This window comes from Nerophis ophidion, linkage group LG12, assembly GCF_033978795.1.
Source record: "Nerophis ophidion isolate RoL-2023_Sa linkage group LG12, RoL_Noph_v1.0, whole genome shotgun sequence".
NCBI lineage: Eukaryota > Metazoa > Chordata > Actinopteri > Syngnathiformes > Syngnathidae > Nerophis > Nerophis ophidion.
The window spans coordinates 35,058,446-35,080,797 of NC_084622.1; the positions used below are offsets into that span (position 1 = coordinate 35,058,446).

The following is a 22,352-nucleotide window of genomic DNA, read 5'->3' on the forward strand; positions in this document are numbered from 1 at the left end:
AGGCATGGGTAACTTACACATCTGTGAAGGCACCATTAATGCTAAATGGTCCACACAGGTTTTGGAGCAACATATGTTGTCATCCAAACAACGTTATCATGGACGCCCCTGCTTATTTCAGCAAGAAAAGTGTTACAACAGCGTGGTTTCGTAAAAAAAGAGTGCGGGTACTTTCCTGGCCCGCCTGCAGTCCAGACCTGTCTCCCATCGAAAATGTGCGGCGCATTATGAAGCGGAAAATACGACAGCGGAGACCCCGGACTGTTGAACGACCGAAGCTCTACATAAAACAAGATTGGGAAAGAATTCCACTTTCAAAGCTTCAACAATTAGTTTCCTCAGATCCCAAACGTTTATTGAGTGTTGTTAAAAGAAAAAGTGATGTAATACAGTGGTAAACATGTCCTTTCCCAACTACTTTGGCATGTGTTGCAGCCATGAAATTCTAAGTTAATTATTATTTGCAAAAAAAAAATAAAGTTTATGAGTTTGAACATCAAATATCTTGTCTTTGGAGTGCATTCTATTGAATATGGGTTGAAAAGGATTTGCAAATCATTGTATTCCGTTTATATTTACATCCAACACAATTTCCCAACTCATATGGAAACGGGGTTTGTAGTTTGTTTTAAAAGGCGCAGAGCTCATTGTTTTAGCGATCATCACACATGCATGTGACGGGATCACTGCCTGTGCAATATTAGTTGCCTTCTGGCAATCAAACCAAACACTGTGATCACTTTTTTTTTTTAATCACATGCATTAACGCCTTAATGTTGACAGCCCTAGTAGCTACATATGATGATTTTGCTATCTCTTCCTCTCACTCATCTTAAGTAGTCTTATGTTATTTACTGACACACATACACAGATAATACGAGGCCTAAGTATCACTGACATACACAATTGTATATATTTTTATATCCATTATATCCATTGTATTATTTATTGCTCTGCCACTCACTGCACTATCAGCTGTCAGGGTTGGTACTGTGGAACCCCAATCACTGAGTGTCGGCATTATTGAAACACACACAGCTTCGTAGTTACGATATTTATATATTTGCAAAAACGGATCTTTTCAATACCATCCAGACTTTGATCGGAGAAAATTATGAAGCGCTATCAGATTGTACCTACTTCCATTAGCAAATATAATGCGGAGCTTCTGACAATACTAGAAAGGCAGTGGTAGCCTCCTCATGGCCTTTCTGCCCCACACTGACTAACTGCTTAGACTTAGTTCCTCCCACACTGTTGAGTGCATTGGGCAGTGTTATGTATTCAAATAACGAGGTAGCACACACGTTTAGTAACTTTTATATATGACTTGGGAGTAGCAGTAGCATACACTCTAGAGAGGGATCATCAACACTCAATGTACAGCACTTAGTGAGCATGCTAAGTAGACACAACTCAACTACGGCAAGTCAGTCAGGACAAACAACGCTGAGTCAGCATGCACATTAATACACCACATCACCTCTCCCCATAGATCAAAGGCAATGCAAAATCAGTACACACTTTCAATACGGCAACATTCAATTCTTCAATGCTGTAATAAACAAACACAAAAATGTCAGATAGTGCATTCAAACTCAAATTCAACCCTCTTTAATAACAAATGAAAAACTCCCTTATGAAAACAAATCAGTCCCTGTAACGCTGAGGTCGCCTGATAGTACGCTCTGAGCGTCTCAAAATCACTGTCTCTGGGTCAGGTGGCACTGGCGGTTCCAGCTGAAAAGCTGGTGGTTCAGGTTCTGCGGAGTCCGTTCCACAGAGGTCACTCGCCTGCTCAGCTGACGCAGTTTCACCTCCAGGCTCTGAATCTGGAGTGTCAGGACGGTAGCGAGGTCTCAATTGATCTCCGTGATGCCGGTACACTTGGTCTGGTGTCTCGCTTTGCACTCTGTATGACACTGGACCAGTCTGTTGTGTCACTACCCCAGGAATCCATTTGGGTTTCTCTCCTGAAGTGTTGCGCAGATACACAGAGTCATTTACATCAAACTGTCTCTCGGAAGCCTGACTGTCATGTTTCTCCTTCTGCTGATACGGTCTCTTTCTGACTCGTTCGGTGATGCTTGGTTTCAGGAAGTCCAAACGTGTTCGTACATGTCTTTTCAGGAACAACTACGGCAAGTCAGTCAGGACAAACAACGCTGAGTCAGCATGCACATTAATACACCACAGGCAGCAAGGCTTTGCCATTCTGTTCAATCATATATTTCTTCAGCCCTCGCCAAGTTAAGGTCTTGTGCTTTTAGGTCTTTAAGGAAGGTTCTTCTCCACGTGTGTTTTGGTTGTCTTCTTTTTCTTCCATTAGGGAACCATGCCTTTATTACATTGGGCCATGTTAGTGGCATTCTCTGTATGTGACTTGCAAATTTCATCCGGCAAATGTCTATGTCTTGACTGAGTGGTTGTGTTTTTGTTTGTTTGTAGACTTCTTTGTTGGTGATGTGGTTAGTGTGTTTTTCTTAGACAACCTTGTTGGAAGGTCTCCAGCTTTTTCCTCATTCTTACTGGGATTTTGCAGGTCTCGCTGGCATAGAGTGATGTAGAAAGTAATAAGCACCTGAAGAGCTTGACTTTTATCATCTTCCATCACTAGCCCATCATGTGGGCATTCTTCTACAGACAGCTGTGAAGACAGTTCACAATTGTCTCAACTTGTTCCGGTTCAATCTGCATGGCTTTTCTCAGCAAGTTTGTAATAGCATCAAGTTAAAGTTAAAGTACCAATGACTGTCACACACACACTAGATGTGGCGAAATTATTCTCTGCATTTGACCCATCACCCTTGATCACCCCTTGGGAAGTGAGGGGAGCAGTGTGCAGCAGGGGGGGCCGCGCCCGTGAATCTTTTTTGGTGATTTAACCCCCAATTCCAACCCTTGATGCTGAGTGCAAAGCAGGGAGGTAATGGGTCCCATTTTTATAGTCTTTGGTATGACTCGGCCGGGGTCTGAACTCACAACCTACCGATTTCAGGGTGGACACTCTAACCACTAAGCCACTGAGTCAACAATCTCAGTTCCACCTTCTTGCCCTGAAATGAGCTTTTGGATGAAATTGTAACCCGCTACAGTTCTCACAAGGCTTACGTGGCTGACTAGGAAATGCTCTCTGATGGCAAGATTGGTATCATTGTTGCCAAGTAAGTTGAAGGTAAGTTCCACCCAACCATCATATGGTATCTGCCCTCCATTAGCTGTACTTATATCCAGTCCTCCGTTTTCTATTAGTTCACTGAGAGGGCACAATTCTTGTTAAGATAGGTATTTTTGTTTCCATGCCAGATCAATAAGACTGACTTAGGCCCCTGTGTCAAGTAAAACATTCACAGTGTCTCCATTTAGATTACATTTTAATAAACACTTGTTCCCAATTTGCTGAGCTACTCGCTGTGATGGTGACTTGTCACTAGCTAATGAATGAGACGGTGTGGGAAGATGATGATCAGTCGGCATGACTGACTTCTTTGTGCCTACATGGGACTTATGACTTGGGCTGGTCACAGGTGGTCCCTCTGCCATGACCGGGGTTGCATTTCCCGACATCCATCCATCCATTTTTCTACCACTTATTCCCCTTGGGGTCGTGGGGGGCGTTGGCGGCTATCTCAGCTACAATCGGGCGGAAGGCGGTGTACACCCTGGCCATTTTGCCACCTCATCATAGCATTTCCCGACAGTTTAGGCCTATTCAAGCAACCAGTCGCTCTATGACCTTTACCTCCACAGACAAAACAGTGGCTGCATTTGGGATGGTTATGGGCGATGCAATCAAAACAGTTAGATGGTGTTTCTTTGATTTTTGACTGTTTGTTATATGGACAGGTGGACTGGGAATTTGGATTCGCAGCTGAAGCCATTGCTACAGGCGTGGTAGATTTTGTCTGCAGTGAGTTCACAATTTCTATCTGAGTTTTGACTTGAGCATTGAGCTGATTTTAAGTTTTTGTATAAAATATGTTTTTCTTCTTTAATTAGACTTGCACAGCTTCATTGCTGTGAGCCTGAGCAGATTTGAGATGGGTGCTACGTCCCAGGCGTTGTTTCCTTTCTCTCTCCTCGCTTGTTGTCTTGTTAACGTGTCTCAGAAATGCATCATCTGTCACGGTTTGGTCTGAGAGGAAGTACTTTAATTCCACCTAATGTTAAAGACCTGGTACACTGTGGAAAGAAAGACATTCTGCACTTTTTGTGGCTCATACTTGATGTCAAGTACAGATTCTGGACAGGGAGGATGGATAGTACGGAAGAGGAGTGAGAGAAGCCCTCTACGTCATGATTAAAAAAAACATCCCTAAACAGAGGAAGTGGTCTGCGACAGCACCTGTCTCCCACATACAACACTGTCATTCCCAAAAGAGTGCAATTTAGCCTCCAGTAAATAACAGCGGTTACTGTATTAACATTCTGGTCACAGAAGGTGACCAGAATCTCATTTGTGTCATTTGTTTGCAACTGAATGGAATGCTAACTTGGGGATTCCGACTATTTTGGAGTGGTAGTAGTCGATAGGCAGCGATGGGTCTGCCACAATATAGCTCAATGTTAACGAGAGAAAATTCCACTTCAAAGATTGTCGTTGGCATTGACTGGAGGATTGCCGTTTTACATCTCAACAATTGTTGTTCTCACTACGATAGGGTGGAACTATCCTTTGCCCAGGTACACCCTCCTGGTGTTGGAGAGTAAATATTTGGGTTTTGGCACCAGCCGCCAGACTTAAGCTGACCAATCTAGGTCTGAGACTTGACCTGACCGATCTAAGACAATGAGCATGAACTGACGGAGAGCCTTGTTGGATGAGAGGCAAAACATGTTCTTAGTCAAACGTCAGTCAAACAGTCCAACTACGAACAGTTGAATGCGCTGAAAATACAGTGACCTGGATAATGGAAACATCCATAGACATCTTTAGTATTACATTTGGCCTCTTCTGTTGTACTACTTTCTTTGAGTGTCTTGGAACCTTACTGTGATGATATCAATCAATCAATGTTTACTTATATAGCCCTAAATCACTAGTGTCTCAAAGGGCTGCACAAACCACCACGACATCCTCGGTAGGCCCACGCAAGGAAAACTCACACCCAGTGGGACATCGGTGACAATAATGACCCAGTGGGACGTCGGTGACAATGATGACTATGAGAACCTTGGAGAGGAGGAAAGCAATGGATGTCGAGCGGGTCTCACATGATACTGTGAAAGTTCAATCCACAATGGATCCTACACAGTCGCGAGAGTCCAGTCCAAAGCGGATCCAACACAGCAGCGAGAGTCCCGTTCACAGCGGAGCCAGCAGGAAACCATCCCAAGCGGAGGCGGATCAGCATCGCAGAGATGTCCCCAGCCGATACACAGGCAAGCAGTACATGGCCACCGGATCGGACCGGACTCCCTCCACAAGGGAGAGTGGGACATAGAAGAAAAAGGAAAGAAACGGCAGATCAACTGGTCTAAAAAGGGAGTCTATTTAAAGGCTAGAGTATACAAATGAGTTTTAAGGTGAGACTTAAATGCTTCTACTGAGGTGGCATCTCGAACTGTTACCGGGAGGGCATTCCAGAGTACTGGAGCCCGAACGGAAAACGCTCTATAGCCCGCAGACTTTTTTTGGGCTTTGGGTATGGTCATTACAGGTCTCCAACTTATCATTCCCTTTTCAGCTTCTTTATGTAACACCATTTCTACTCTATGAATGTAGTATTATTCATGTCAAGAATACAGTAGTGTTTTTCCTTCACTTACAAGTTTCCCATTTCCCATCCAAAGTAGATCACTTATCCCTAAGATACTCAACTTGTAATTTCCAAACAGTTTCAGTAGCTGAGCTAAACATCCCCTCTGATACAATGTCCTAACATTCCAGGTGGCTGTCTTCTATTCTTTTGTCAGACAAAATGTTGCTCTTTCTAAGGACACAAGCTTCCCGTAGGTTTTCATTCAAGTATGTCATACTTGGTTGGGGCAAGCTTCATATCTCATGCTGGTGGTTCATGGCATGGTTGTTGGTCACTGTTTCTGTAGTGAAGTTGCTTTTTATGGGGTAGAGGTGCTAACCCTAATCCTGAACCTTCTTCCTTTATGCGGGCTTAAGACCGGCACTGCATTGGAAAATCCACAACCAGAGGCGGAGCTCTATGCTGATTCAACATATTGTTGGTACTGTACTGTATGTACAGCAGCACTATAGAAATAACCCAGGCTTGATCAAAGTATAATACATTCATTTTTAGAACATCTTATTTATTTGGCATTTTTTTCTCTGCCATTTGCAGCATAGCTTGAGAACATATCTCTTGTGGGTATTCTGAAACTTTTAAAATAACTTCTTTTCTCTCAGGACTAGTAAATTGTGTAATTAGTAAAACAGTTCACATCCTTGCCTGTGAGTGGCTTTTAACAGTGTGAAAGTTGCTAAATATCTCCCAGAGTTAATTCCAAACAGACAAGCTCACATAGTGACACACTTCACAGTTAATAAACCAACCTTTTTTATGGGGCTTCGGAGGAGCATGAGTTTGGAGAGAAGCAGAGATAATAATGGGAGTGATGGTAGATCCGCTTTGAACTGAACTCTCGCGGCTGTGTTGGAGCCACTATGGATTGAACTTTCACAGTATCATGTTGGACCCGCTCGACATCCATTGCTTTCGGTCCCCTAGAGGCGGGGGGGTTGCCCACATCTGAGGTCCTCTCCAAGGTTTCTCATAGTCAGCATTGTCACTGGCGTCCCACTGGGTGTGAATTCTCCCTGCCCACTGGGTGTGAGTTTTCCTTGCCCTTTTGTGGGTTCTTCCGAGGATGTTGTAGTCGTAATGATTTGTGCAGTCCTTTGAGACATTTGTGATTTGGGGCTATATAAATAAACATTGACAACAGGGACTGAAGGCTCCATTATGTTACAGCAGATTGTTCCCCCTTCCCATGAAAATGACGTGCACCTCCCAAAAACATGGCGTCAACGACAGCTTAAACTGCAGAGCCCTGCTTGGTTATACTTGAAATGCATAATTTAGTAGATGAGAGAAAACATTTGCATGCCAATGTTGTTAGCAGTGATGCTTGATATGCACAAGGAGTTCTGACACTTAAAACCAACTTTATTTACAACAAATAATCATAGCTCTCTGATGTCTGACAGCCCAGCGTTGCAAGTTCGCTTGTCACTGCCACGACTGCATAGCACACCTTTAAAAACGTCTTCTCCTCAGGTTTTTGAGCAACATGTACAATACAAGTTTCAGCGCCAACAACAATCTAAATATTACAGTTGTCATTGTTCATTACTCCATAAAAATAAGGTAAACATTTAGTCAATGCCAACTGTGCTTGCGCCTTCAGAAAACTCTGCCCCTAAGTGTTTTGATTGAGATTAGGTTGTATTCACCTCACATCACATCCCGATCACTAAATATGCGAGGCTCGAAATGGTGGGCCAGCAAGCGGCTATTTTCATATAGCGCCTTTTTGAAAAAATAGGCTGTTCGAACTAAATCGCAAAAGGGATACAAGTTTTTCTCGAGTTCCTCGAGAGGTAATCAAGAAAGGGCGTAATATGGCAAGATTTTATGAAACGCCGAGAAAAGTATTACACACTGTACTCCAAGGTAGCAGGGTCGAAGAAAGCAGGAGTTTGCTGCGATCACTTAAAGCACAAAGGAGGCGTTACCCAGGATGGACCACTCCTCTTTTCATCAGTTGGTGACATCTCAGCCTCTGCTGACTTGTCTACATTCAAGACGATCCCCTGCTGGTCTCCCAGGAGACTGGACTTGTACATGAAGTCGGGACACGGGGTGACAACACCTTATGCATCAGTCAGTGACGTCTCTGTGCCCCGACGTGTCTACATGCAAGTGGATCCCCTGCTGACCCCATTATGGACTGGACTCTCACATTATTAAAGGGGAACATTATCACCAGACCTATGTAAGCGCCAATATATACCTTGATGTTGCAGAAAAAAGACCATATGTTTTTTTAACCGATTTCCGAACTCTAAATGGGTGAATTTTGGCGAATTAAACGCCTTTCTGTTTATCGCTCTCTTGAGGGATAAACACATCGTGACGTCACATCGGTACTCAAAGCCATTTTTCCCTACCACATTACACGCATCGAGTCAAACCAGTTCTGTTATTTTCCGTTTTTTCGACTGGTTCTCCAGTACCTTGGAGACATCATGCCTCGTCGGTGTGTCGTCCGAGGGTGTAACAACACGATCAGGGACAGATTCAAGTTGATTTACGTAGAATGTGCATCAATTAGCACGGCATGCTAATCGATGCTAACATGCTATTTAGGCTAGCTGTGTGTGCATATTGCAGCATTATGCCTCATTTATAGCTATATTTACATCCAGCCTTTCCCTCCATCCACATTTAATGCCAAACAAACACTTAGCAATCGACGGATTTAAGTTGCTCCAGTGTCAAAAGATGCGAAAGTCCCTCGTTTGGTTTTTAACGGCGATGCTACGACAGAGATGGCACAGAGATGACAAGAATGTCTGGATATCCTGCGACACTCAAAGCAGATGCATTCCCAACGATAAAGGCAACGAAATCACAAAGGTGTGTGTTGTTGATGTTACTGACTTATGTGCTAATCAGACAAATTTGGTCGCGGCATGACTGCCAGCTAATCGATGCTAACATGCTATTTAGGCTACCTGTATGTACATTTGAAACTATATTTACATCCAGCGTTTCCTTCCACCCACATTTAATGCGAAACAAACACTTACCAATCGACGGATTTAAGTTGATCTAGTGTCAATGCGAAAGTCCTGATCGGTTGTTCTGCACATTTTACCGGCGATGCTAACAGACATGGCCGAATAGCGTCAATAGCTATTCGCTCAATAGCTTGAGTTTTTTCTTCAATTTTGTTTTCACTATCTTCCTCCATACTCCAACCATTTGTTTAAATTCATGCGTAATCTGTTGAATCGCTTCTGCCGCTGAAATCCGAGTCTGAGTCCGAGCTAATGTCGCTATATCTTGCTGTGCTATTCGCCATTGTTTGTATTGGAATCGCTATGTGAGGTCACAGGGAAATGGACAGTGGCTTAAGCAAATAGCGAAAATCAAGCACTTTAAAACCTTTTTTTAGGGATATTCCGGGACGGGTAAAATTTTGAAAAAAACTTTGAAAAATAAAATAAGCCACTGGGAACTGATTTTTATTGGTTTTAACCCTTCTGAAATTGTGATAATGTTCCCCTTTAACTTTGTCTACTTGGCATCCATTGCACTGGTCACCCAGGTAGGGATCCCCACACCATTGGGTTGAGTTTTCTCTTGTCCAGATGTGGGATCTGAGCCGAGGATGTCGTTGTGGCTTGTGCAGCCCTTTGAGACAGTTGTAATAAAGGCTATATTAGGAAACTTTGATTTATTGAATTCAACGAGCCTGATTAAAAGAAATAACATCTAAAAGTTCATTATTACCAAAGGCAGCAATCATAAATGCAGCTGTCAGCACATATCCAATATTGACATTTATTGTTATATTTGGATAAAGACAGGCAAGACAGGAAAAACATATGTACTTGCAAACGGCTCTTGCAACAAAAAGGCAACGGTAAGAAATTAAATCATGAAATTCAACCTTGCCCGAGCACAAACAAAGAATGATTTATTCAAGATAGTCTTGATACCAATTTCCCTGACCCAGACACACACAATAAAGCTGTAGACCTCCATGCTTTTCCAAGTTTTCTTTTGATTTGTCATGTAGAATGATGTCTGGGGCACCAGATAGTTCGACATGTCTGGGAAACGACGGGTAATCCTTGAGATCACTCAACAAATCTTGTTATGATAACGTATATGAGTAAATTATATTGCGTAGTTTGCATTCTTTGCTCGTATTGGCTTTTAGTGGTAAGAGCTAGGCACCTTGCATACTCAGATCGCACTCGGTTTTCTGCAGTCGCCATGTTGGTTTGGTGACCCACCACTTTGTTTACTTCCGTTTAACAATCATATGTTTGCCCGTCAAGCACTCAACAGCAGAACTAGACTGTTACGACATCAGAAGGCTGTTCATAGTGCGGGCACTGTATCATAATATAGCCTTAAGGGGCTTCAAAGGATAAAGATTGGTGAGGAAGGCAGGAAAAATCAAAGAGAGGAAATAGAGAATTTAGTACCATACCATACCATACCATTCCGACTTTATTTATAAAGCCCTTTAAAAACAACCACAGTTGAAGAACAAAGGGCTATACACCAAAAAGAAATAGAGGCAAAAGACAGACTAAAAAATAACATATAAAACAGACGTAAAATACACATTAAAAAAGCATATACAAATTACCCTAAGAACAATTTGTTGGATAAAAAGCAGTTAAAAAGTTAAAAGTTAAAAACAGTATAAAGTCTCATGCTGGGTTAAAAGCCGGTGACTAAAAATGGGTTTCAAGAAGGGTCTTAAAAATAGCCAAAGAAGGACCCTGTCTCACTAGAAGAGAGAGATGGTTCCAGAGTTTGGGACCCGCAACAGAAAAGGGTCTGTCCCCCCTGAGCTTGCGCTTTGATTTGGGGACCTCCAGGATCAGCTGATCAGCTGACCTGAGCGACCGGGTGGGGGCTTAGAGGTTCAGCAGCCCAGAGAGGTATGGTGGGGAAAGACCACACAAGGATTTAAAAACGAGTAAGATCATTTTAAAATGGACCCTAAAAGACACAGGCGGCCAGTGGAGGGAGGCTAAAACAGGAGTCATGTGCTCTCTTTTTCTTGTGTTGGTTAGAAGTCGGGCAGCTGCATTTTGGACCAGCTACAGACGTGAGAGGGAGGATTGACTTGAAGGTTTTTAACCTTGGCCAGCTGACTTAAATAAAAGCAGTGCGCATGAAAAGAATAAAGATGGAGGGCCATTGCTATACCTTCCTAAGTGTTGTTCCTGACTATCGGTTCTCCTTTTACCCAATTACCCAACCACATACTGTATGTCTCTTCCTCACCCCAAAGTACGCTGCATTATTAATGGCTTGGGTGTAACCTCATCAGTCAGCCCACCCAGCTGACAACACAACATACTGTACTGTCTTCTCTACCAGTCCTCTTCAGGGGCCTTATTTGCACACGGCGAGAATGAGATGTAACAAGAGTGAACTTGACGTGGAAATGTGCGCTGCCTCAAGCCAACTTCATGCTTCACGTACGGACATTTCTACGACAGAGGTGGTCGTTCGGGCTGTGCCTACATTCGATTTCAAAAATTGTAAAAAGATAGATGCAAGGACACAAATTTTACTTTTTCGCTAACACATTTATTGCTTTATATTCACTGATATGTGTTAGGACGTCTATTAGTTTATGTAGGTGATGATTGTTCTACCTTTTACTGTCACCATGTGTTCCTCTGACTCCAGCATCAGCTTGGCCAGTCGCACAGACAGCAGCAGCTGGTGGTAGTTGTGACACAACTACCTTTATGTCATGTACGGCTGATACCGCAAGTAGTTCTCCCGAGTTGTAATTATAAATTCAATAATAAAATAAGAGTCAAAGTCTTTTGTATCCTTTTTGATATGCTGCCATGTTTACATTTGAAATATTACTGTAATTACATAATTTCCACATTGAACTCTAATCTGGCTGAGAGCAGGCTACTGTATGAACACATTTCGCAGTAAATTACACACATGCTATTCATATTCGGGGCAATCAGAGTCAGTCACTTTATTTTTGGTATTTTTCTCAACTTTTTCTTGCTTTTTTATCACTTAACTTTCGATCAACCACTAATAATGGTTCTTGGGCGCTTTTGTGTGTTTTCGTTACTTTTCCTTTTCTTTTCCGGCCGTTTTGTGTTTGGCTGTGCTCAGTTGAACAGCCGGCCCTTTGTTTGCACACGCGGCGAACTGTTAGCGCTCTTCTTGCCCCCAGCGTTTTGGGGATCGTGGCCGGACATTCCCGTGGAACTACGGAAAAACGTGCCAACAAAAAGATGAAGGAGTGCAGAAGGAAATTTAATCCTGTAATTCCCTCTGTCCTCATGGGGAATGTGCAATCTTGTACGAACTCAAAAAGAGTACGCCGTGTGCAGTATAATGTGCTTTACGAAAACTTAGCTTCTTCCCGGATCAAAGCGCGTCTCTACCCTGCTTCACAACCTCACGGGCGGCGATAGATACACTATTTAGCGGCAAGGAGAAAGGCAGTGGGTTTGCCATCTTGGTGAATGAGAGGTGATGTAATCCCGGACATATTATTGTAATCAATCAATCAATCAATCAATCAATCAATCAATCAATCAATGTTTATTTATATAGCCCCAAATCACAAATGTCTCAAAGGACTGCACAAATCATTACGACTACAACTTCCTCGGAAGAACCCACAAAAGGGCAAGGAAAACTCACACCCAGTGGGCAGGGAGAATTCACATCCAGTGGGACGCCAGTGACAATGCTGACTATGAGAAACCTTGGAGAGGACCTCAGAGGACCTCAGACCCCCCCCCCCCCCCCCTCTAGGGGACCGAAAGCAATGGATGTCGAGCGGGTCCAACATGATACTGTGAAAGTTCAATCCATAGTGGCTCCAACACAGCCGCGAGAGTTCAGTTCAAGCGGATCCAAGACAGCAGCGAGAGTCCCGTCCACAGGAAACCATCTCAAGCGGAGGCGGATCAGCAGCGTAGAGATGTCCCCAACCGATACAGGCGAGCGGTCCATCCTGGGTCCCGACGAGCGGTCCATCCTGGGTCTCGACTCTGGACAGCCAGTACTTCATCCATGGTCATCGGACCGGACCCCCTCCACAAGGGAGGGGGGGGACATAGGAGAAAGAAAAGAAGCGGCAGATCAACTGGTCTAAAAAGGAGGTCTATTTAAAGGCTAGAGTATACAGATGAGTTTTAAGGTGAGACTTAAATGTTTCTACTGAGGTAGCATCTCGAACTGTTACCGGGAGGGCATTCCAGAGTACTGGAGCCCGAACGGAAAACGCTCTATAGCCCGCAGACTTTTTTTGGGCTCTAGAAATCACTAATAAGCCGGAGTCTTTTGAACGCAGATTTCTTGCCGGGACATACGGTACAATACAATCGGCAAGATAGGATGGAGCTAGACCGTGTAGTATTTTATACGTAAGTAGTAAAACCTTAAAGTAAAGGAGTGTGTTTGTATGCCGGACATCAAACTTCTGGCTGTTGGAATTCGACCATATTTTTTGCCAAGGGAGTTTACTTCTGCAATCTTAATTGGAGTGTACATCCTTCTTTCTGCAGACGGGGCTGCTGCTTGTGACACCATTCATGCCACTGTGGCTAGGCAACAGACCAAACACCCCGATGCCCTCCTTCTCATTTTGGGTGAATTTAATCATGCTACTTTGGACTTAATTTTATCCACTTTGCACCAATATGGGCACTGTGCAACAGGGCACAATAAAATTCTGGACCTACTGTATACAAATTCAAAAGATGCGTATAGTGCCACTGCCCTGCCACCCCACTCCCGGGGGAAAGGTACAATCTCATGCTTTTAACACCTCAATATGTTCCTGCTGTGATGAGGCCGCCTGTCTCAACAATATCAGTGCTGAAGTGCAACTAAGAAACATGTCTCGCCCTGCAGGACTGTTTTGTGACCACTGCCTGGGACATGCTCTGTAGGCTCCACGGGACAGTCATTGATAGCATCACAGACTGTATCACAGACTACATACATTTCTGTGAGGACTCCATCATCCCAACAAAAACTGTCCACTGTTACCCAAATAACAAGCCCTGAATCACCAGCCAGCTAAAGGTGCTGCTGAATAAAAATAAGCTAGCCTTCAGATCTGGTGATCGGGACGAGTTGAGGAGAATACTGTGGCAGCTTAAAATTCAGCTGTGAGAAGGGAAAAGGCCTACAGAAGGAAGCAGGAGGCCAAACTCCAGCAGAATAACACTCGGGATGTGTGGAAGGGCATGAAAACCATCGCAGGCTTCAATAAAAAAGCCAAACTGCTGGATGGGGGTGTAGATAGAGCCAACAAGCTGAATTTGTTTTTCAATAGATTTATTTAATCCACAAACTCCTTCACTGTTGCCTGCGACTGCTGCCTCACATCCCCCCACTTCCACCCACACTGAGAAAGCCAGTCCGGTGTGTCTGACACCTAGCCATGTGAGATGACAGCCGGAGAGCGTAAACCCAGCCAAATCAGCAGGCCCTGACCGATCAAACCCTGGGTTTTGAAGACTTGTGCTGCTCAGCTGACAGATCCTGCACTTTATCTCCAACCTGAGTCTGAAGTTAGAAACGATAGCAGCGCTATGAAAACATGCTGCATTGTGCCGATGCCCAAGAAGCCCACCCCATAGGGCTTAAATGACTTCAGACCAGTTGCCCTGACGTCTCATGTCGTGAGGGTCTTCGAGAGACTTTTGCTGGATCAGCTTAGACCCCTGGTGGCTCCTTCCCTGCACACTGTACAGTTTGCGTATCAGCCCCCCCCCCTGTTTTCTACCTGCTGCATAGTGCGCACTCTCGTCTCACCATTAATGGTGGGAGGGGCACTGTGAGATCTTGTTCTGTGATTTCTCCAGTGCCTTTGACACCATCCAGCCATTTCTGATGATTGACAAGTGGGTGTCAGTTCATCCACTTCCTCCTGGATCACTGATTACTTGTCTGACAGGCTACACTTTGTGCAACTTGGGAGCTCCCTGTCGGATACGGTGGTCAGTGTTGTAGGTGCTCCACAGGGGACTGTCCTGTCTTCTTTCCTGTTCACCCTCTACACCTCAGACTTCCAGTATAGTTTAAGGTCCTACCACCTGCAGAAATACTCTGACGATTCTGCTGTGGTCGGGTGTGTCGGAGAAGGACGGGAATTGGAGTATAGGACACTGATCGCTGACTTTGTGGAGTGGTCTCAGGCAAACCATCTGCTCCTTAATGTGGACAAGACTAAGGAGCTGGTCATCGACTGGAAGAAGAAAATGACCCCGGTGGACACCATCAAGATCAAGGGCCGGGAGGTGGCAGAAGTGGGGCAGTACAAGTACCTGAACAGCAGACTGGACTGGAAGGTCAACAGCAAAGCTGTATACAAGACAGGCATTAACAGACTCTTTGTCCTGATGAAGTTTAGGTCCTTTTATGTGTGCAGCAAGCTGTGGAAGATCTTTTTTCAGTCTGTTGTGGCGAGTGCCCTGCCCTGCCTCGACTACTGTTACGTATTATTTTCGGGTCTCCCCATGTCTAGCATTAAAAGATTACAGTTGGTACAAAATGCGGCTGCTAGACTTTTGACAAGAACAAGAAAGTTTGATCACATTACGCCTGTACTGGCTCACCTGCACTGGCTTCCTGTGCACTTAAGATGTGACTTTAAGGTTTTACTACTTACGTATAAAATACTACACGGTCTAGCTCCATCCTATCTTGCCGATTGTATTGTACCATATGTCCCGGCAAGAAATCTGCGTTCAAAGGACTCCGGCTTATTAGTGATTCCCAAAGCTCAAAAAAAGTCTGCGGGCTATAGAGCGTTTTCCGTTCGGGCTCCAGTACTCTGGAATGCCCTCCCGGTAACAGTTCGAGATGCCACCTCAGTAGAAGCATTTAAGTCTCACCTTAAAACTCATTTGTATACTCTAGCCTTTAAATAGACTCCCTTTTTAGACCAGTTGATCTGCCGTTTCTTTTCTTTTTCTTCTATGTCCCACTCTCCCTTGTGGAGGGGGTCCGGTCCGATCCGGTGGCCATGTACCGCTTGCCTGTGTATCGGCTGGAGACATCTCTGCGCTGCTGATCCGCCTCCGCTTGGGATGGTTTCCTGCTGGCTCCGCTGTGAACGGGACTCTCGCTGCTGTGTTGGATACGCTTTGGACTGGACTCTCGCGACTGTGTTGGATCCATTGTGGATTGAACTTTCACAGTATCATGTTAGACCCGCTCGACATCCATTGCTTTCCTCCTCTCCAAGGTTCTCATAGTACTCATTGTCACCGACGTCCCACTGGGTCATTATTGTCAGCGATGTCCCATTGGGTGTGAGTTTTCCTTGCCCTTATGTGGGCCTACCGAGGATGTTGTGGTGGTTTGTGCAGCCCTTTGAGACACTAGTGATTTAGGGCTATATAAGTAAACATTGATTGATTGATTGACTTTGCAGTGGTTTATTGGGGGAGCAGCATCAGCAAAATGGACTTAAACCGGATTGATAAATCTGATCCGGAAAGCCAGCCAAACTACTTGCACGCAGTCGGAGGCGTTTGTGTGAGTGGGGGAGAGGAGAACACTGGACAAACTGCTCGCCATCATGGACAATCTTGCCCACAGCCTCGCTCTTACTCCAACAGGCTCCTTCAGCTTTGTTCCCACACTGTGCGATTCAAGAACTACTTCATTCCGCACTCCATCCAGCTGTCTAATCACTCATACAGCAATAGATTATATTTGTCTATTACCAGACCAATTCTATATTAGTTACCTCTCTTTGTTTATAATGTACTGTATATTTTCTGCTGGATTTACTCTTTTTTCATGCTGCCCTTTTTTTTTTTTGCTGCAGCTGTTACGTATACTGTAATATTGTACTTAGTAATTGATATTTGTTATGTATATTGTATATATTATGTACTGTATATATATTATGTAAATATTGCATATGTTATATTTATTTTGCTATTATGGTACATATTTCGTCTATGGTATACTTTTTGTTTTCACCCTCTTTTTGTGCCCTAATGTGCATTATCCTTTCCATCCTTATCGTTTCCATTCTTTGTAACTGAGCTACTACCGCAGTTTTTTTTCATAGTTTGGCCCGGGTGCGACTTATACTCAGGAGCGACGTATGTGTGAAATTATTAACATATTACCGTAAAATGTCAAATAATATTATTTAGCTCATTCACGTAAGAGACTAGACGTCTAAGATTTCATGGGATTTAGCGATTAGGAGTGACAGATTGTCTGGTAAACGTATATCATGTTCTATATGTTATAGTTATTTGAATGACTCTTACCATAATATGTTACGTTAACATACCAGGCACCTTCTCAGTTGGTTTTTTATGCGTCATATAACGTACACTTATTCAGCCTGTTGTTCACTATTCCTGCGATGAGGTAGCGACTTGTCCAGGGTTTAGCCTGCCTTCCGCCAGATTGTGGCTGAGATAGGTGCCAGCGCCCCCCGCAACCTCAAAAGGGAATAAGCGGTAGTAAATGGATGGATGGATGTTCACTATTCTTTATTTATTTTAAATTGCCTTTCAAATAAATTTCCCCCAAAAATGCGACTTATACTCCAGTGCGACTTATATATGTTTTTTTCTTTATTTATTATGCATTTTCGGCGGGTGCGACTTATACTCCGGAGCGATTTATACTCTGAAAAATGCGGTAACTACTGTGTGGAACAATTTTTTTTGTGGATCATTAAAGTCTAAGAGTCATCCACCTTTTCTGAAGTTTTACATACACTGTAAAAAAAAAAAATTCTGTAAAAAAACGGTAATCTACTGGCAGCTACGGCTGCCAAACAAAAACCATAAAATTAAAGTAAAACACTGTAAACCAAATAATGATCAAAAACATTATATTTACAGAAATTTTCATTAAACGTTCTGCGGAAAAATATAAAAATTTTACAGATTTTTACTAAATTGTTAAGATCAACCACCTTTAATAAAGTGACGATGCAAACAGTTCAGCAGAAAAATACTTTTTTTCTACCGAGTTTTTCCAATTTATTACAATCAACCAACTTTAATGAAGTGACAATGCTGGCAGTTCCACAGAATAATACAGTTATTTTACAGATTTTTTCTGCGTCGGTTGAGGTGGGCGGGGTTTGGTGGTTGCAGGGGTGCAGCCCGGAAGAGTAGCGCCGCTTGGCATACTGGGTATTTGTTCTTTTGTGTTTATTTCGTGTTACGGTGAAGATGTTCTCCCGAAATGTGTTTGTCATTCTTTTTTGATGTGGGTTCACAATATGGTGCATATTTGTAACAGTGTTGAATTTGTTTGTACTGCCACCGTCACTTTGACTTCTATGGCTGTTGGCTGTGATCAAGTATGTCTTGCAGTCACCAACAAGTGTCTTATTAGAGAGAATAATGTCAAATTGGTAGTACGAGCATATACCTCTAAATGACAGGTTGTAAATATTTTTCAACTTGAATATAAAAATACACATAAATATTAAAAAAAATAAGATTTTTCTTAAAATTACATATAAAACTGTTAGATTGTTAGTATGGACACAGACATTTATATAACAAGCTACATATTAAATGAAAGTTAATTACTGTAATTTTACATGAATTTGAAAGTAATTTGAGAAAACAGAAAATGATATGTATTATTAATATGGTATTTTTCTGTAAAAAATTTTTTTAAATATACATAGTTTGTCATTACTGGCGGATTACTTAAAATAACAGGCGGTTTGTTTATTTACAGATAATGTCTTCAATTCTACAGTTTTATAACCTATTTGAAAAAAATTGAAAAATTACAGTAGAAATTTAGAGTAAATTAACCATAAAAATAGGATTTTTTTTTTACAGTGTATCATTGCAGCGATTATCTTCTCAAACGGGGTGCAGCACTAATTTATCTCCGGTCCTCCTTGTCTGTTTTGGCCTTGCACGCACTTTTATCTTCTTCTTCACTTTCTTCCTGACACAACCATTTCTTTTATTTATTTTTTCAGCCGGTGATCAGTTTTCAGAGCAATGAATTTGCTGCAAACACGAGAAAGAAGCACCTCCTACTGAACTGTGATTGAGCAGAGTGTGCAGATCTTAGGCACATGGTTAATTTGAATATGATTTGCATAGTCATAAAGCTGCATGGCTTGGATGTGGCCTGGACATGCCCAGCCACACAGACATCTGCACTCATTTCCAGGTTGATTGCGAAGGAAAAAAATGTGCTTGGATTTGTGCGTGAACACATTTTGATACAACCCCCATTTCCATATGAGTTGGAAAATTGTGTTATATGTAAATATAAACGGAATACAATGATTTGCAAATAATTTTCAACCCATATTCAGTTGAATATGCTACAAAGACAACATATTTGATGATCAAACTGATAAACATTTTTTTTTGCAAATAATCATTCACTTTAGAATTTGATGCCAGCAACACGTGACAAAGAAGTTGGGAAAGGTGGCAATAAATACTGATAAAGTTGAGGAATGCTAATCAAACACTTATATGGAACATCCCACAGGGGTGCAGGATAATTGGGAACAGTTGGGTGCCATGATTGGGTATAAAAGTAGCTTCCATGAAATGCTAAGTAATTCATAAACAAGGATGGGGTGAGGGTCACCACTTTGTAAGCAAATTGTCGAACAGTTTCAGAACATTTGTCAACAAGCTATTGCAAGGAATTTAGGGATTTTACCATCTACGGTCCGTAAAATCGTCAAAAAGTTCAGAGAATCTGCAGAAATCACTGCACGTGTCCGTAAAATCGTCAAAAAGTTCAGAGAATCTTTAGAAATCACTGCACTTAAGCGATGATATTACATACTTTTGATCCCACAGGCGGTACTGCATCAAAAACCGACATCAGTGTGTAAAGGACATCACCACATGGGCTCAGGAACACTTCATAAAACCACTGTCAGTAACTACAGTTGGTCGCTACATCTGTAATTGCAAGTTAAAACTCTACTATGCAAAGCAAAACACATTTATCAACAATATCCTAAAACGCTGCCGGCTTGGCTGGGCCCGAGCTCACCCAAGATGGACTGATGCAAAGTGGTAAGGTGTTCTGTGGTCTGACGAGTCCACATTCCTAATTATATTTGGAAACAGAGGATGTGGTGTCCTCCAGAACAAAGAGGGAAATAACTATTCGGATTGTTATAGGCGCAAAGTTCAAAAGCCAGCATCTGTGATGGTATGGGGATGTATAAGTGTCCAAGGCATGGGTAACTTACACATCTGTGAAGGCACCATTAATGCTGAAAGGTCCATACAGGTTTTGGAGCAACATATGTTTTCATCCAAGCAACGTTATCATGAACGCCCCTGCTTATTTCAGCAAGACAAGTGTTACAACATTGTGACTTCGTAAAAAAAGAGTGCGGGTACTTCCCTGGCCTGCCTGCAGTCCAGACCTGTCTCCCATCGAAAATGTGTGGCGCATTATGAAGCGTAAAATACGACAGCGGAGACCCCGGACTGTTGAACGACTGAAGCTCTACATAAAACAAGAATGGGAAAGAATTCCACTTTCAAAGCTTCAACAATTAATTTCCTCAGTTCCCAAACGTTTATTGAGTGTTGTTAAAGAAAAGGTGATTGTAACGCAGGTGTCAAATACATTTGCGGAGACTATTAGGCTCTTGCCTTTCTGTTTACTCTTTGTGCACTTCCTGGTCACGTGACCGCCGCAGTCCAATCAGCTGTAGGCATACCGGTAGTCGAAAGTGACTGGTATGCTCTTGCTGTACTTAATCTTTGGCAACTCTGCGCACTCCTCCCTTGTCACGTGACCGCCGCGGTCCAATTGGTGGTGCTTAAAAGCCGGTAGCAGGAAGTAGCCAGGAGACAGGACATGAGAGATCGATTACATTTCTGCTCGAGGTAGGCTTCAAACATTGTTTTCACCTAAAATATTGTGCTGACGGTTTTTTAAACTACATGCCTATTTTGTAACTTTATAGAGCCGACTTGCAGCGCAAGATTCTTTGTCATTAAGCTGTGTTTGACTGTAGAAGCTCAATTGGTGAGTCCATATTCATGACAATAGCACTTTAAGCATTCATCTTTCTTCATTGCAACAGTCTTTGTGGCATATTCTCAATCGTCCATATAAAAGGTTTGACTTAAACTAATGATCACATTTGTGTATTGAACGTACTTTTATGTGTTTAGATCATAAGCACATTTAGTGCACTCACTGCTTTGTATAGGTCATAATTATGCTGCTAATGGTTATTTTAGCATTTTATTGCATATTGTGATTCTGATATTTATTGATTTGTATTGTACAATATTGAGGAAAGAATTAGAAATTATTGAATATTTACTATGAATACTTGATAATATATCATTGAATAATATATTATGAATACTTGATGGTATATTGTTGGATAATATACTATGAATACTAAATAACGCAATTTTGTGTTATTTAATGAAGATTTGTGTACACATGGATATATTAGATTGGTTCTGGCTCTTACACAGGCCAGGCTTCTCTTTTTGATGGCGAGCTAAGGAAAATAAACACCTAGTCCAAGGATCAAGTTTGGAAGATTCCAGCCAGGAACCTCACCACCTGCTCTATCTGGGCTGGTAGGAGGCTCTCAAGCCGACCCTTTACAATTGTCACTTTACCTGCAGCACATGGACTGGACTGCCATCTTTTTTCCCCCAAGAACAACTATTTAAACTGAGATTTAAACAAGATCCAGAGACACTGAATAGTTAAATGAAATTGTATATATGTATATAGTACTTGTGTTTTTCTCTTTAAATTACTTTCATATTGAATGGCCATTCAACTCATTGTGTGTGTATATATCTGCTGTCCATCACTAATTCTTTAATACACGGTGTCAACCAAACTACAATTCAAGCTTTGCCTCTCTCTACGAGTTGAAACTAGTCTTCTGTTCCTAGCCCATAACACCCCATATATATATTTATTGCATTGATTTGTAGCACGTATAGGTTACATGATGTAACACAGTGGTGAACATGCCCTTTCCCAACTACTTTGGCACGTGTTGCAGCCATGAAATTCTAAGTTAATTATTATTTGCAAAAAAAAATAAAGTTTATGAGTTTGAACATCAAATATCTTGTCTTTGTAGTGTGTTCAATTGAATATGGGTTGAAAAAGATTAGCAAATCATTGCATTCCGTTTATATTTACATCCAACACAATTTCCCAACTCATATGGAAACAGGGTTTTTACATGTGATTTTTCTCTTGATTTAGACGTACGTCCATTTTTAGTTAAAAATCCATGCAACTCTTAATACATGAGGCCCCTGGTCCACAATGTAAAAATTAAAACAAAACCATTTTAGTCTTGCGTCCACACTTTTTCTTTACCACCAAGTCACGAGAAAGTCAAACCAGTAAATCTACGAACTGGCAGGGGTGTAGACTCGAGTCACATGACTTGGACTCGAGTCAGACTCGAGTCATGAATTTGATGACTTTAGACTCGACTTGACAAAATGTAAAAAGACTTGCAACTGGACTTAGACTTTAACATCAATGACTTGTGCCTTGACTTGGACTTGAGCCTTTTGACTTGACATGACTTGCTACTTTCCCCAAAACCCAACGATTAAAAAGTTATTCAGGAGCGCTCCGTATTTTCCC

General features: G+C 42.3%; 1 protein-coding gene and 1 long non-coding RNA gene across 3 annotated transcripts in view; both read left to right on the forward strand.

Annotated features, from left to right (window-relative positions):
- Positions 1-22,352, forward strand: part of necab2 (N-terminal EF-hand calcium binding protein 2) — a 436,762-nt gene that overhangs the window by 223,966 nt on the left and 190,444 nt on the right. The window lies entirely within an intron of this gene.
- LOC133563363 (uncharacterized) lies at positions 20,544-21,803 on the forward strand. The gene is made up of 3 exons (XR_009809034.1): positions 20,544-20,596; positions 20,677-20,738; positions 21,203-21,803. It is a non-coding gene; the product is annotated as an uncharacterized LOC133563363 (long non-coding RNA).